The sequence below is a fragment of the Oncorhynchus nerka genome, linkage group LG23 (assembly GCF_034236695.1).
Source record: "Oncorhynchus nerka isolate Pitt River linkage group LG23, Oner_Uvic_2.0, whole genome shotgun sequence".
Taxonomy (NCBI): Eukaryota; Metazoa; Chordata; class Actinopteri; order Salmoniformes; family Salmonidae; genus Oncorhynchus; species Oncorhynchus nerka.
Window position 1 is genome coordinate 28,890,841 of NC_088418.1, and position 14,603 is coordinate 28,905,443.

A 14,603-nucleotide genomic window follows, 5' to 3' on the forward strand; every position below is an offset into this window, starting at 1 on the left:
CTGCTATAGACCTATATCCATCCTGCCCTGCCTATCTAAGGTCTTGAAAGCCAAGTCAACAAACAGGTCACTGACCATCTCGAATCCCACCGTACCTTCTCCGCTGTGCAATCTGGTTTCCGAGCCGGTCACGGGTGCACCTCAGCCACGCTCAAGGTACTAAACGATATCATAACCGCCATCGATAAAAGACAGTACTGTGCAGCCGTCTTCATCGACCTCGCCAAGGCTTTCGACTCTGTCAATCACCATATTCTTATCGGCAGACTCAATAGCCTCGGTTTCTCGGATGACTGCCTTGCCTGGTTCACCAATTACTTTGCAGACAGAGTTCAGTGTGTCAAATCGGAGGGCATGCTGTCCGGTCCTCTGGCAGTCTCTATGGGGGTGCCACAGGGTTCAATTCTCGGGCCGACTCTTTTCTCTGTATATATCAATGATGTTGCTCTTGCTGCGGGCGATTCCCTGATCCACCTCTACGCAGACGACACCATTCTATATACTTTCGGCCCGTCATTGGACACTGTGCTATCTAACCTCCAAACGAGCTTCAATGCCATACAGCACTCCTTCCGTGGCCTCCAACTGCTCTTAAACGCGAGTAAAACCAAATGCATGCTTTTCAACAGATCGCTGCCTGCACCCGCATGCCCGACTAGCATCACCACCCTGGATGGTTCCGACCTTGAATATGTGGACATCTAAAAGTACCTAGGTGTCTGGCTAGACTGCAAACTCTCCTTCCAGACTCACATCAAACATCTCCAATCGAAAATCAAATCAAGAGTCGGCTTTCTATTCCGCAACAAAGCCTCCTTCACTCACGCCGCCAAGCTTACCCTAGTAAAACTGACTATCCTACCGATCCTCGATTTCGGCGATGTCATCTACAAAATGGCTTCCAACACTCTACTCAGCAAACTGGATGCAGTCTATCATAGTGCCATCCGTTTTGTCACCAAAGCACCTTATACCACCCACCACTGCGACTTGTATGCTCTAGTCGGCTGGCCCTCGCTACATATTCGTCGCCAGACCCACTGGCTCCAGGTCATCTACAAGTCCATGCTAGGTAAAGCTCCGCCTTATCTCAGTTCACTGGTCACGATGGCAACACCTATCCGTAGCACACGCTCCAGCAGGTGTATCTCACTGATCATCCCTAAAGCCAACACCTCATTTGGCCGCCTTTCGTTCCAGTACTCTGCTGCCTGTGACTGGAACGAACTGCAAAAATCTCTGAAGTTGGAGACTTTTATCTCCCTCACCAACTTCAAACATCAGCTATCCGAGCAGCTAACCGATCGCTGCAGCTGTACATAGTCTATTGGTAAATAGCCCACCCATTTTCACCTACCTCATTCCCATACTGTTTTTATACTGTTTTTTTTTTACATTTATTTATTTACTTTTCTGCTCTTTTGCACACCAATATCTCTACCTGTACATGACCATCTGATCATTTATCACCCCAGTGTTAATCTGCAAAATTGTATTATTCGCCTACCTCCTCATGCCTTTTGCACACATTGTATATAGACTGCCCATTTTTTAGTTTTTTTTCTACTGTGTTATTGACTTGTTAATTGTTTACTCCATGTGTAACTCTGTGTTGTCTGTTCACACTGCTATGCTTTATCTTGGCCAGGTCGCAGTTGCAAATGAGAACTTGTTCTCAACTAGCCTACCTGGTTAAATAAAGGTGAAATAAAAAAAATAAAAAAAATAAGAACAAACTCTTGGTAACAGACAGAGTACTTTAATTGAAGTTCAGTTTATGAACATTGAGAACATCATTTTTGTGACACAGAGCACTCAGGACCTCCAACCGGAGTACTTTTTGGAGCTCTTCTAGCTGTGCAGTTGAGGAGCTAGAGCAAGCACATTTGTAGTTGTTTCGTTTGGAACACAACACTGCCTCCCCCCCGCCATCACACAATTACAGTTGTTGTTTATGCAATCCCAAAAAGCTCCATTATAAATCACAATTTGGGTCAGACGGTGTCACGTCCTGACCATAGAGAGCCTTTATTTTCGGTGGTGGAGTAGGTCAGGGTGTGACTGGGGGGTTAATCTAGTTTATATTTTCTATGTGGGGTTCTAATTTTGTTTTCTTTGTTGGTGTTTGGTATGATTCCCAATTAGAGGCAGCTGGCTATCGTTGTCTCTAATTGGGGATTATATTTAAGTAGCATTTTTTCCACCTGTGTTTTGTGGGATATTGTTTATGATTAGTTGTATGTTAGCACTCCATTGTCGTCACGTTTCAGTTGTTTTTATTATTTTGTTATGTGGTTAATTTATTTCTAAATAAAGATGTGGAACCCAGATCACACTGCACGTTAGGCCGAATATTCTTCAAACGATCGTGACAGACGGGCATGATTTGAAAGCTTATTCTATTGTCAACATGACTAGCTAAATGATAAAATACGATCTTACAGTGTTAGGCTTCACAAGACATTTCAGAGAAACAGATGGTAATTTTGGTGCACATAGAAAGGATTCATGAGTACAGTCGTGGCCAAATGTTTTGAGAATGACACAAATATACATTTTCACAAAGTGTCTTTAGATATTTTTTATCCGATGTTACTATGGAATACTGAAGTATAATTACAAGCATTTCATAAGTGTCAAATGCTTTTATTGACAATTACATGAAGTTGATGCAAAGAGTCAATATTTGCATTGTTGACCCTTCTTTTTCAAGACCTCTGCAATCCGCCTGGCATGCTGTCAATTAACTTCCGGGCAACATCTGATGGCAGGCCATTCTTGCATAATCAATGCTTGGAGTTTGTCAGAATTTGTGGGTTTTTGTTTGTCCACCCGCCTCTTGAGGATTGACCACAAGTTGTCAATGGGATTAAGGTCTGGGGAGTTTCCTGGCAATTGACCCAAAATATCGATGTTTTGTTCCCCGAGCCACTTCGTTATCACTTTTGCCTTATGTGCGCCATTATGCTGGAAACGACAATGTTCGTTACCAAACTGTTCCTTGATGGTTGGGAGAAGTTGCTCTCGGAGGATGTGTTGGTACCATTCTTTATTCATGGCTGTGTTCTTAGGCAAAATTGTGAGTGAGCCCACTCCCTTGGCTGGGAAGCAACCCCACACATGAATGGTCTCAGGATGCTTTACTGTTGGCATGACACAGGACTGATGGTAGCGCTCACCTTGTACTCTCCGGACAAGCTTTTTTCCGGATGCCCCAAACAATCGGAAAGGGGATCAGAGAAAATGACTTTACCCCAGTCCTCAGCAGTCCAATCCATGTACCGTTTGCAGAATATCAGTCTGTCCCTGATGTTTTTCCTGGAGAGAAGTGGCTTCTTTGCTGCCCTTCTTGACACCAGGCCATCCTCCAAAAGTCTTTGCCTCACTGTGCGTGCAGTTGCACTCACACCTGCCTGCAAGCTCTGTACTGATGGTGCCCCGATCCCACAGCTGAATCAACTTTAGGAGTCGGTCCTGGCACTTGCTGGACTTTCTTGGGCGCCCTGAAGCCTTCTTCACAACAATAGAACCACTCTTCTTGAAGTTCTTGATGATCCGATAAATGGTTGATTTAGGTGCAATCTTACTGGAAGCAATATCCTTGCCTGTGAAGCCCTCTTTGTGCAAAGCAATAATGATGGCACATGTTTCCTTGCAGGTAACCATGGTTGACAGAGGAAGAACAATTATTCCAAGCACCACCCTCCTTTTGAAGCTTCCAGTCTGTATTCAAACTCAATCAGCATGACAGAGTGATCTCCAGCCTTGTTCTCGTCAACACTCACACCTGTGTTGACAAGAGAATCACTGAGATGATGTCAGCTGGTGCATTTGTGGCAGGGCTGAAATGCAGTGGACATGTTTTTTGGGGACTCAGTTAATTTCCATGGCAAAGAGGGACTTTACAAGTAATTGCAATTCATCTGATCATTCTTCATAACATTCTGGAGTATATGCAAATTGCCATCATACAAACTGAGGCAGCAGACTGTGAAAATGTATATTTGTGTCATTCTCAAAACCTTTGGCCACAACTGTACATTCATTTGTGTGTGCTGCGGAGAAACAAACATCGGCTCATTCTGTTCAGAACAACACAGTGTTTGACGCCATGTCATCTTGTAAATGTACATCAAACAGTGATCATAAGTACATGTATATATATATACATGTATATGACATGAGTTTTATGATTTGGAAATGTGAAGTACACATTTGGACTCACTGGTTTTTGGCTTGCTTGTATGACATCAAAGTGATATTTATTAAAATCCTCAATGTCTCATCTCTCAAAATACTTCAAGTAATCTTAATTTACAGCATTTCCCTCACTCAAACAACAAAACATGTGCACAAATTGCCCAATTACCAGGAGGGATGGGGGCAACCTCTTGTCGTGTGCGGTGCTGAAGTTCAGAGCAGCTGTCAGTCAAAACCCATACAGCGCTGTGAAGCGCAGAGCCAGAGCCCATGTATAGCATACTGTACAGCCACTATATTCCAATTTAGGGGCTTATTAGTGCCGAAATCTGCCATTTTCAACCCATATACGAGTCAATATAAATCTTGGATTGCTGATGCTATGTATTGAGAGGTATTTAGAGGCTTTGAAGCCACCGGTCAGCCATTTTGGCACTCCCCATTAGGAGCAATCCTGCATAGGAATGAATGGAATTCTACATTATTACAATTAAAGATGTACTATGCAGTTATCGCTCCGCCATTTTCTGGTTGCTAAATTTCTAATTGTTCGCCTAATTTCAGTTGTGACAAAACAATCAAGTATGGTGTAGAGAATTGCTGTGAAATATATTTTCCATCACCAAAAATATTGTATTTTCAACTGTTTGAAGTTGGTGTACAAAACCGAAAGGTACAAGAACTAAACTTAAAAATGGGAAGCATAGAAATAGCTCACATAGAACAGATCTACTTTGATTTTCTTTCGATGTGAATTACAGATATATGACACACATTTCTATGTGAATTTGGTCGGGTCGCCCAAAAGGTTACATATTGCATCTTTTATTTATTTTATTTTATTTATTTAACCTTTATTTAACCAGGAAGTGCTCATTGAGATTAAAATCTATTTTTCAAGAGCGCCCTGGCCAAGATAGGCAACAAAGCTGCACCTAGTGCTTCAGCGTACACACACACACACAAAATCAAATCAAATCAAATGTATTTATATAGCCCTTCGTACATCAGCTGATATCTCAAAGTGCTGTACAGAAACCTAGCCTAAAACCCCAAACAGCAAGCAATGCAGGTGTAGAAGCACGGTGGCTAGGAAAAACTCCCTAGAAAGGCCAAAACCTAGGAAGAAACCTAGAGAGGAACCAGGCTATGTGGGGTGGCCAGTCCTCTTCTGGCTGTGCCGGGTGGAGATTATAACAGAACATGGCCAAGATGTTCAAATGTTCATAAATGACCAGCATGGTCGAATAATAATAAGGCAGAACAGTTGAAACTGGAGCAGCAGCACAGTCAGGTGGACTGGGGACAGCAAGGAGTCATCATGTCAAGTAGTCCTGGGGCACGGTCCTAGGGCTCAGGTCCTCCGAGAGAGAGAAAGAAAGAGAGAATTAGAGAGAGCATATGTGGGGTGGCCAGTCCTCTTCTGGCTGTGCCGGGTGGAGATTATAACAGAACATGGCCAAGATGTTCAAATTTTCATAAATGACCAGCATGGTTGAATAATAGTAAGGCAGAACAGTTGAAACTGGAGCAGCAGCATGGCCAGGTGGACTGGCGACAGCAAGGAGTCATCATGTCAGGTAGTCCTGGGGCATGGTGCTAGGGCTCAGGTCAGTTGAAACTGGAACAGCAGCATGGCCAGGTGGACTGGGGACAGCAAGGAGTCATCATGTCAGGTAGTCCTGGGGCATGGTCCTAGGGCTCAGGTCCTCCGAGAGAGAGAAAGAAAGAGAGAAGGAGAGAATTAGAGAACGCACACTTAGATTCACACAGGACACCGAATAGGACAGGAGAAGTACTCCAGATATAACAAACTGACCCCAGCCCCCCGACACATAAACTACTGCAGCATAAATACTGGAGGCTGAGACAGGAGGGGTCAGGAGACACTGTGGCCCCATCCGAGGACACCCCCGGACAGGGCCAAACAGGAAGGATAACACACACACACACACACACACACGGTTCAGTTACATTTATTCCATTCCAGCAATTACAATGAGCCCGTCGTCCTATAGCTCATCCCACCAGCCTCATGTGATATACATTTATTTTTATTTTTCAGCTTTTGTCAAACATATCATGTCAGGTGATCAGCAAGGTAAGTTGAACAAGGACCATTGTCATTTAATTCTATTAAATAAACAAAATATACATTTTTTTATTCGGGTTGTAAGAGATATCTACTGTGGATCACCACACAAACAGGAGGTCTACCAGAAGAACAGCCATGAGGGGAACATGTCTATCCTGACCATTCCCTCTCATTCTATGTCATGTCAAAGACACTATTCCCTCAAAAGTGTTTTAAATATCAATGTAAGCATTTACTGTAAACGTTCCTTTACAGTGTCATTACACGTTTCAAATCTTACTCTCAACTCAGTGCTACTGCTGTTCATCACTTCAAATTATGAAAATATCCATCATCAGAGAAAATGTGATCTACTGAAAGTGTTCCCTTAAGCCGCGGAACAGTAAAAGTATTATTTTCTCAAGGGGAATGCCAAGACAGCTGCTGAAGGAGAGCTCCAAGCACTGATTCTGCATCCACTGGGAATGTGAAGAACTCTCACAGGACATCCATGCTGAATCCCTTTCCACTGCTTTTATGCTGGAATGCGTTGCAAAGTACTACAACAGAGAAAGTGTATAGTCAATCTACTTTACACTATAGCTTCATATATATTTTTTGTTAATTTCTATGTTTTTGGTGAAAAGGCCTAATATAACTGAATATGTCAGTAACAATTTTCGGTCTACGTATAACCCTTTAGTTTGTTAACCATTGGTTACATCATCATACAGTTTGTGTTGAACAATAACAAAGCGGCCACCGCGCTCCACTGTTTTCGAGGGACGGGGTTGAAGAAATGTAACTACTGGGTCGTTCCATTTGAATTCGATCTCATTTTAGAATGCAACACTTTTGATTTGAACACAACATTCCATACATGTTTGCACATGGTAGAAATGATCAGAAAGTGACTTTTTGGATCTGAATGCCAGAACATTCAGGAGAGAGGTCCTCAAAGTTGACCCATTTTGCATACCTCACCCTACCACGAGACATCCATGTCTTCACCACTGAAAAAGTTAAACGGTTGAGTTTGACATCGGTTGAAAGCTTACAAACAGGTATGTCAAACTATTTTATAACTTCTTGGAAAATAAAAATTCAGTAAAAATGATGTCATTTTCTTCCCTTTAATGTCAATGATCTAAAAACGCATAAAGAGATATATATATATATATTTAAATATTCACATACAGTATGTTGTAGCTTAAATCCTGATTTACATCATCGGTGGTGTTTGTGTTGTGCCCGAGACACATCTTACTCTTGAGCTTAAGCGTTTTTTAGATAATTGACATCAAATATTTAAAAATGGCCATTTTTATTTAAAAAGGTATATATATATATATATATATATTGCAGACATTATACAACTGCATGAAAATCTTGTTTGTAAAGCATTCAAATATATCCAAATCAACCTTTTATCTTAATGGATGACCAAGATATGGATGTTTCCTGGTTGCGTAAGGGGGTTAAAAAAAGGCTAAATGGGCCAACTTTGAGGACCTTATATCTCCTGAATGGATGGTCATTCAGGTCCAATGTGCACATTTCTACCATGGGCAAACATGCTTCAACCAGAGCTAGTTTTCCATATGTACACACTGTATTTATGATCGGTCCACTCAGTTATAGAATTATCATAGCTTCATGCATAGGCTGTTCAACATAAATTTGAGGTATGTGAAACAGACTGTAAAGCATGAATGCCATGCCACCTATTGGTAAACTACAATGTGTGAATCTGGATATTCTCCAAGACATGGACAATTAATTAAGTACACACACATAAACCACTTTATCACCAAACTTGTTGTGATGGTGTCTATAAACAAACACGGTTTAGTCTGAAATAAGGCAAAGGGTGTGAAAAATATTTTGGGGGGTACAAAAATAAGCTAAAGATTGAAAAGTAATCGGCATTAGTAAAACAATCTTTTGGTGAAAATAAGATTGACGAAACAACTTATTAACTAATAATGAATTGTCTATAAACTACCAAAATATATATATATAAAATCAAACACCTTCCAAGTACCCTATTGTGAAGTGTTAACAAGAATGGGCAATTGCAGGAAGATATAGTCTGTATTACAGCCATATATTGTTGTCATGTGTGTAGTTCCTTTGGATGTCTTATTGCAAGGGCCCACTCCACTGTTGTCATGACAGTGTTTCCTGGAGGCAGAGTGCTAGAGTGCTGACCCAGGATTTTTTTCTTTTCTTTTTTATCTTTATTTAACTAGGCAAGTCAGTTAAGAACAAATTCTTATTTTCAATGATGGTCTAGGAACAGTGGCATAATGACAGATTTGTACCTTGTCAGCTCGGGGATATGAACTTGCAACCTTTCGGGTTACTAGTCCAACGCTAGGCTACCCTGCCACCCCGATTAAGAGAATGGTCTGAGGTTCTTAGGGTTAGTCTGATGAGGACTTACAGAAGCACCTTGGCTGAGACAGTGAAGTCCCACCCAGGACAAATCCAAATCATCTTAAGCTAGAAAACTAGTGGCAGATGTTGTTCTGGGCAGAATTTCAGAGAGAGATAGAAGAGAGCGGTAGGGAGAGAGGGGAAGGGGTTGGGAGATAGGGGAATAGGAGGGGAGAGACAGAGAGAGTGTGAGAGGGGTTTGGGCAGAGGAAGAAAGGGAGAGCTGAGAAGGAGAAAAGAGGGAGGGGTGAAAGGGGGAGAGAGAGGCAGAGAGAGAGAAAGAAAGAGAGCGAGGCAGAGACAGAGAGAGGGAAAAAGGTTTGGCACATCTCCAGAGAGAGGAGAAAGGATAAGGAGAGCGGGAAAGTGGGAGGAGAGAGAGAAGGAAAGATGGGTGTGGGGAGAGGGAGAGGGGGACATTTTTTGTTGGCAAGCCAAGATATAGTTGGTTCAAGATTTATATAGAGTTTCTGACTGTCTGTGAATAAATCCCTGCTACTTTTTTAAAGTGCTGACTGGTTTGTCAAGTCAGTGTAAAAGTTGGCACTGGGTGTGTGGCAATAAATGCCACAGGGAGGGCAGAGAGGGCGATAGAACAGTACCACAAGTGTCTGAGTCCCACTACGTTTTTTTGTAAAGAGTCCCCTATTATGTACTTTCAGTAAATTGCCTGTCAAATCATTCAATGCCAAGTGTAATTGGGGTTATTGTATGATTGATAAATATGATTTTATGGTACGGAGTAATTTGGCTGGTATGCATACGACTGTTACTTCAATGATCTGACAAAGACAGAGCCAGGCAGACAGACACTTCGAGACACCATCACAAATCTGCTGCTCTCTGGCGACTGCCTCCCGTTATGGCATCTTGGTTAACTGCGTCTGACGACTGTGCGCTCTGTGAACAACTGTGCAGCTGTAGAAACAACCACACTGTCTGCACACAGGTAAGGAAACCTAGATAATTATATGATTTACTTGACCCAAATCCACTGTAATTACACCGTGTTTTTTCTTATTGCAATGCGGACTCGATTGCAATGCGTGTCAAATGAAACGTCAAATGAAGCGTCGTAATTCTCAATCGGAATTGGTCTTGTCATTTATATTTTTCCATGAGGTGGGAGAGGTTGGGCAGAGTAGCACAAATACAAATTGTGTTCATATTAAAATGTAATATTGTAACAGTGTGGCCTAATATTGTGCCAAAAATCCAGTTTGCATAGACTTGTAGCCTATGCAAATGTATTGAATACATATGCGCATTATTGTTATTGGTTTTAGAGTGTTCATCATGCAACAATACACAAACATGTTTTTTTTGTATCTGCCATAATTTATCGTTACACGCAATGTAAAACATGTCCTCGCGATAGGCTATTCTTAAATCACAATTTCTCAGTGTCATCGGTTGCACGGAAGAACAAGAATGTTTTGTCGCCATAAGATTAAAAAAAAACATTTTAACAAGGATAATCCATCAAATATTTACAATGTCATTATTATGAAGATAAAAGTGATTCGACATCATTTGATGCCATTTACACTCTTCAGGACAGCAAATGATTCCTGTCATTTTTCTGGTCTGCAATTTGTAGTGACTATGTCTATAACACGGAACAGTCGGCTACCTATTTGTAGGTAAACAGTGCGTTTTTTTCTGAATGTTTTGCATGTTCCTTACATCCTAGGCCCTACCAAAACATGGCATCGTTGTGAGTCAACAACGACAAGCTTTCCCGGTTATTGTGCCTCAAATATCATTTTTTCTTTTCATCATTAGATATTTGCATAATTAGGGTTTATCAAATTGTAAAAAAAAAAAATCATGAGCGACTGAACAAAAGTGGTGCGAATTTTCCCTAGCCTGCACTCAACAGAAAAGCCATACCCATTTCTAGTTGATTCATATTGTACCAATGGTATGCAATTCCGCCCTTTCCTCCGTGTGCAGAGCAGTCAAACCTTGAAGACATGCAGCCATTGCAGCAGTGTGGCTGGTCATCTGATTGTACACATGGGTGATGGGTTTGTTTAGCGCAATAATCCGCTTGTGTTGGTCGAGGGGTCTAATCTATTGAAATGGGGCGTGCACAAAATCCATGAGCGCATTATATTCGCCTTGAGTAGAATCTAGACAATGACAAGCCTATTGTATGCCAGCCTCCCTCTTGGAAGGAAAATACTTGAGGCAATCGATGACACGTGTCATCAATTGCTGTGGGTTTAATCAGTGGCTTGGTATGAAATGGTTAGAATGGATGTCAGTAGTAGCCAAGTCTCCATTTCATTCCACGGACACGCCTTTCCTCTCTTCTCCTGTCTCGAGGAGCGGCGGCGATGCAATGATGGAACAATCTGATCGGGCAAAACCAACCGTTTGCACCGGTGCACATTGCCTATATGCAATATAACAATGAGAATGTCAATTTATAAAATCGAAAAGCATTAGGAAGACTTTTATCAAATGGATTGCATTCTGTAAAATGGATTGCATGGTCTGTAAATTGAATGAAAGCCATTGCAACATCGACATGTAAACTCATAGGCTACAGTAGCCTATAGGCACTCTTGCAAAAATATGGAAAATAGTGGACGAATTTACATGTTTTTGGTCATGTGTGGAGGTGTTGATACACCCAGCTGCAAGTTTCTACAGCAGTATTGATGCACTGGCACTAATGGAATGTAGCCTACTGGTAGTTCTGGTATTTGCGTTTATATTTGCAGTGGAACCTGTGTTCCAATACTCCACAAAGCTGACAGACAAATCCTTGATAAATGTAATTGATTTGAACTTGAATGCTTTAAGTTAATTACAGCAACCAATTAGAATGATTTATCAAAACAACTCTCACACCCAAATTGGGAGAGAGGGCAACCCAACAAATTCCTTCCTGTTGAAGCAACCATCCAAAAGTTCTCCAAAGGTTTATAGGCTAAAGCAGAAAATCAGCTAATTCAGGATATGAATTCAAATTCAATTCATGAATAAAATCAATTGTCACAGTTTCCGCCAGTCACCTTATGAATTTGAAATAAAACAATTTTCAGTATGGATTTCTTTCCAGCTTTGAATTCAAATGGAATTGACTTGGTCTCAGAGCATTTCGTATTATTCTGGACATAAACCAAGACACTCCATTTAGTACGATATGTTACGTTTTGTATTGTATGTATTCATTAGTGGATGTCCATCACCCATTTTGTATGATATGTTATGAATTACAATTCGTATTATATGTTAAGAATTAGCAAAAAAAAGGTAAGTAGTTTAACATTAGCTAATTAGATAAAATCCTAAAGTTGTCCGTGATGCGATTCAAACACGCAACCTTTGGGTATCTAGACGTTTGCGTTATATGTCAACCCATCCACCCCGACCAACCACCCTACTTTCCTTGTAGCCTTGTGTGCCATCTGTCTTATGTAACCATACCAAATGTAACATAGCATACACATTTTATCATCAAGGATTTACATATATTATGTTACGTCTATTCTATGAGACCAGGTTGGAACCCAAATGTTGTAGGGGTGATCAGGATCAATTCAAGAGTTTCAGGTGGCGACAGACTGTCTAGAATAGCCTTTAGTAGGCCTACTAATTAATAATATTCCTTTCAACTCAGAGAGCATGGGCTCCTGAGTTCTGCAAAAATATAGAATTAGTTGGATAAATGTAGAAAAGACGGACAGAGACTTGCTAGCTACGTTAGCTAGCTAGCAGGGATTCTCTACAAGGAATCTGCCTCCCGAAAAAAGCTTCTCCCAAGTGGGTGTGACACCTTCTCCCGTTGCCTGCTGCACTGCTGCTTGGATTCCACCTGGCGATCTGTTCACTGTCTGCCCTGGCCTGTCTTTCCCTGTCTGGTATAGGTACCCCCACTACACTCCTCCCTCTCTCCCCAGCTTTCGCTCGTCCCTAAGCACACATGCACTGTTTAGGCAAGTGACTCTGAACTTGAATGGCTAGCCCCAAGTTGTTATGTTTTTCGCTTGTGCTTTATGCTATTTGCCTCATAACTCCTGCATGCTTTTTTGACTATGAACTTGCTTGTTGACCCAACAGTGGAACAATCTATGTTTGTTCCCATACTCTGGACTCTGACTCTCTATTGGTTACACAGACTCTTGGTCTCCTGTCCTATTCAAACCCCTTCTCGCCAGTTTTGTATTCATGCTACCTGATGAAATTGCTGTACAATATGATCTTGTTGCCAAATGTTATAAGTCAACACTGCAGAGCTCTCCCTGTCCTCTGCCGTGCCCTGATTGTATTACTGTTGATGATATCTGGAAATGTGCATGTACACCCTGGCCCATCTACTGTTGCTAGCCCCAATTCTGATTTGTGCTCTGATATCTGCTTCACTGATTTGTGCTCTCGTAAAAACCTAGTTTTTCTGCACATTAACACTAGAAGCTTATTACCTAAAATGATAAATTGAAAGTGTGGATTCACAGCCCCAATCCAGATGTGTTGGTTGTTACTGAGACATGGTTATGAAAGAGTGTTTTGAACACTGATGTTGACCTTTCTGGTTATAACCTTTTTCGGCAAGACAGATCTTCCAAAGGTGGTGGAGTGGCAATCTTTACCAAGGAACACCTTCAGTGCTCAGTTGTCTCCACCAAGTCTGTCCCCAAACAATTTGATTAGCTGGTTTTACACATTAAACTTTCAAATAACTGTTGACTGTTGCTGGGTGTTTCGGCCATCATCAGCACCGGCCTGTACCCTAAATGCCCTACACTATCTCATGGCCTCTTACACTAAGTCTGAATTTGTCCTCCTAGGTGACCTAAACTGGGACATGCTTAAACCACCTGACCAAGTCCTAAAGCAATGGGACTCCCTAAATCTTTGTCAGATTATTCCCAATCCCACAAGGACTCCAAACAGAAAAGGCTACTCTCCTTGATGTTATCCTCACAAATAATCCTGATAGCTATCAGTCTGGTGTTTTCTGTAATGACCTTAGTGATCACTGTTTCACAGCCTGTGTTCGTAATGGCTGCTAGCGACTTGAACATGCTGCAAAAAACACTCAAACTGGACCGTTTTATCTCCATCTCTTGGAGATAAAACTCAATCGTGGACACTCTTACTGTTTTGTTTTGCGTGATGTATTGTTGTCTCTATCTCTTGCCCTTTGTGCTGTTGTTGGTGCCCAATAATGTTTGTACCATTTTTTTTGTGCTGCTACCATGTTGTGCTGCAAACATGTTGTTGTCATGTTGTGTTGCTACCATGCTGTGTTTTCATGTGTTGCTGCCATGCTATGTTGTTGTCTTTAGGTCTTTCTTTATGTAGTGTTGTGGTGTCTCTCTTGTCGTGATGTGTGTTTTGTCCTTTAATTTTAAATCCCAGCCCCCCCGTCCCCGCAGGTCACCTTATGCCTTCTAGTAGGCAGTCATTGTAAGAATTTGTTCTTAACTGACTTGCCCAGTTAAATAAAGGTTCAATAAATTAAAAAAGCAATCAATGAAGCAGTTTGTTCCTCATCAAATGGATTTATTTCAGCAGATATTCCTGTTGAGGCACTATCTGACATTTGGGGGCGGCACTATTTAAAAGGCACTATTAAAAATGACTTTGTCCTAGACTACTATGTCCCTCAGACAATTATAGAATCTAGCATAAGAAGTCCAAATGAGGTCTTTCTTGAAAAGGATTGTATTGTATTGTTAAAAGGGAGGAGAAAAGTCATACTGGGCTTTTAACTGCATTCCTATACATGGTTAATTGGCACCATGCTGATGGAAGACGTTGGCTCATTGCACCACGAGTCTTCATTAAAGTGTCAGAAAGGGGTGTGTGTGGCAGATCGTACTGTAGCTACGGTGTACATATTGTAACTTGCAGCAGCTGCAGCGTCTGAGGC

At 41.5% G+C, this 14,603-nt stretch overlaps 1 protein-coding gene across 10 annotated transcripts in view; it reads left to right on the forward strand.

The window, feature by feature from the left end:
• Positions 1-9,401: 9,401 nt before the first annotated feature.
• Positions 9,402-14,603, forward strand: part of mapta (microtubule-associated protein tau a) — a 41,347-nt gene continuing 36,145 nt past the window's right edge. For 2 of the 10 annotated variants that reach the window (XM_029629623.2, XM_029629625.2), the window contains exon 1: positions 9,511-9,662. The gene's annotated coding sequence lies outside the window, so the exon portion shown is untranslated. Of the gene's footprint in view, positions 9,663-14,603 lie in introns of all 10 variants that reach the window. The other 8 variants (XM_029629618.2, XM_029629621.2, XM_065008034.1 and 5 more) reach the window with 6 other exon arrangements.